The 2,898-nt window shown below is 45.0% G+C and overlaps 1 non-coding gene across 1 annotated transcript; it reads left to right on the top strand.

The window, feature by feature from the left end:
• Positions 1-281: 281 nt before the first annotated feature.
• On the top strand, positions 282-363 carry TRNAS-UGA. Its single transcript has one exon. It is a non-coding gene; the product is annotated as a tRNA-Ser (tRNA).
• The last annotated feature ends 2,535 nt before the right edge of the window (positions 364-2,898 follow it).

Genomic DNA, 2,898 nt, shown 5'->3' with positions numbered 1-2,898 from the left:
GGGCGGCGGTGAGGGGGGAGTGGACAGTCCCCTCTCGGCTCCCAGCGCTTCTCTGAATTCCACCCGCCCCGCTGAAGTTGGATTTGCTTATGGGCGACGCGTTTCATCCAAGCCTGAGAAGCCCCGAACGGACGTAGGAGATTCCTTGTTCGCAGACCACACGCCAAACCATCTTTCCTTACATCACATTGCAGTGTAATGTCGCATCACGGCGAAGGATGGGCTGGTGCCTATTAGGTGGCACACCTTCAAAGTCGCTAACAACAGACACCTGCCAGTAGGTAGTCGTGGCCGAGTGGTTAAGGCGATGGACTTGAAATCCATTGGGGTCTCCCCGCGCAGGTTCGAATCCTGCCGGCTACGGTTTTACCCCGAAGTCCGGTCCATTTGCCGCCAAACAAAACGGAAACTTCTGCGTTCTAGTCGACTGCTGGTCTCACTCTGCGTGGCCAGTTACCTATTTCTCGGGGTCAGATAATCTCTTCCTTCAATCCAAACACCACTGTGTCTGAAACATTGACCCTCAGGCTCATCTGTGGGGGTGTGAACGTCACTTAATATTATACCCGGTTTGAGGAAGGCTACTCCTTTTCCTCCATTACGGGTCATAGCCAACTTGGATTCTCAGCATCAAAGTCAGATCCCCATGCTCTCCTGGAGTGGAGGTGTTTTCCTTGCCACCATCTAGAGTTCAAGATGCGTAAAGCAGTATTTACTCTAACAGCTATCATTTTTTTGAATCCTTACTATGTCCCAAGCACTGAATTAGCATCATATGCGTTACTTCATTTAATTTAATCACCAGTATAACCCTTTGGCCTTGGTGATATCAGTCCCATTTTACAGAATAAGAAACCGAAGATTGACTTGCCCAACACTGCCCAGTAAAATGGTACCTAGACCAAGGACTTTCTTAAGTGTGGTTGTAAGGTTGCTTTTCACAGATACTGCAGGGAACACACTTTTTAAAAACCAGTGGTTAGCGACTCAATCCTGCTGTAGTTTATACACAGGAATGACTTTCGTATCAGTTCCTACTTATCAAGCATGTGTTACAGACCTATTTCCAAGTGCTTCATGTGTGTTAGCCTGCATGATCACATTCAGACGAACTGAATACTATTATTACCCTTAGTCTATAAATCTGAAAACTGACACCCATAGGAGTAAAATAATATGGCCAAGGTCACCCAGCTAGTAAGTGGCAGGGCTGAGTTTGAACTCTTAGTTTGTGTCTATACCCAGGGAACCAAAAGTTGGGGCAGGTGTGGGGGCAGATCAGGGGATGCTTCCATTGCTATTGTCTGCAGGTGGAAATTAACGTTACTGCCTTACTCTTATTCAGATTTTTGCTTCCATAGATAAGTCTAAGTGGTTGGTCTGGAGTATGAGGTTCTTACCGATTGTGGATTAAGTGTTCTGCTAGCCCAAGTTTGGGGAATATCTTTCGACAGCAATGAGGTGTTATCTGTTCTTGAATGATAATAAGTGATTGCTATTGTAGCTTCCTATGAATGATTAGTTTATAAAGAAGAGCACCACACCCATTCTATCTTCTCAGCCCGAACACTCCAGAGTCCAAGAGTGGGAAAGGTTGGTTAAACCACAGGACATGGATTTAAGGCTTTGGCTGCCAAGCCCAGGAATACTTCTACTGAGACTAAAAGCAAAATCCATGTGGCGCCCCATACAAAAACCATCAGGGAAGCCTGTTCATTCTGGTAAACGGGGTATTAAACTTTCTCAGCAAGGGAGAATCTTAGTCTGAAAGAGTTTCAGTGCCTCGAGGAGGGGATATTCAGGGCCAGGATTAGTCATAGGATAATTTTAGAGCAGAAGTTGCAGAAGGAGATCTGTGGCAACAGTGATCAGAATATGTAAACTAAGTAAATGACTGGGACAGTCAGTGGTCTTATCTCTGGAATGTGAGTCCATGTGGAATTACTCCGTGATACTGCCATAAAATCTATAAATAAAGTGAAATACAAAGAAGGTGAGCTCAGGTAGTTTGTCTCGCACACCGTGGTCTGGTACGCTTTATCTGTTGTGTGTGGCATGGAATCACATCTGCAAGTTTTGGTTCCGTTTCATTACTTGTCTGTTTTGGTCCCAACATAACTAGAAATGAGAGTCAAACAACAGGATGTAAAGACGTGGGATTTAAAAATAAAAAATGAAAATCAGATCAGTTAGAGAAAACCTCTCAAATCAAATAGCACAGTTTCCTGCCGGTACTCACCATGTTCAATGTCTCCGTCTCTTTAGAGACTCCAGGGGAAGGTTTTCTGGTCCGTGCCCTCTCTCTTCATACCTTCTCCTGCACATTCAGGGACCAAGAACATTTATCTGGGCTTTTGGTTGATTTGGGAAACAAAGCATGAATTCAGAGACTCAGTACTCTGATTTGCATGCAGATGAAAGTGGAAAGAAAAGGTCCAGATAGGGACAGAGCTTTTGTTTATAGAAAAACAAAACAAAACAGCCCCCCTCCCCACATACACACATAGGAGGAGGAGGAAGAATGGGATTTGGAAGGAGCAGCCACCAGGGTGTCAAATACTGGAGTGTCACCCCTCTGGCCCACTCTTATTCTGAGCTTCCTGGGTCGTAGAAGTCCCCCAGTGCCTTCACTCTCATTCTGACAGGCATTTTCCCACTATTTCCACTCTTCAAAATAAGCCACAGATGTTAAGGCATTTCTTAAAGTCCACCCCCTCCAGGAGGGCATTTGGATTGCTTCTAATTTGGGCTATGATAAACGGCGCTGTCATGAATGTTCTCATCCGTGTCTTTCAAGTGAACAGAAGGAGGGATTTTTGCTGGGGAGATATACTCATGGATGAGACTGTGGGATCACAGTAAATGTGTAGGTTCAAGCTTTAGTCTTCTAATGCCAAA

This window comes from Neomonachus schauinslandi, chromosome 8, assembly GCF_002201575.2.
Source record: "Neomonachus schauinslandi chromosome 8, ASM220157v2, whole genome shotgun sequence".
Lineage (NCBI taxonomy): Eukaryota > Metazoa > Chordata > Mammalia > Carnivora > Phocidae > Neomonachus > Neomonachus schauinslandi.
Note: the sequence above shows the minus strand (reverse complement) of the source record. Positions and strands in the feature narration are given on the sequence as shown.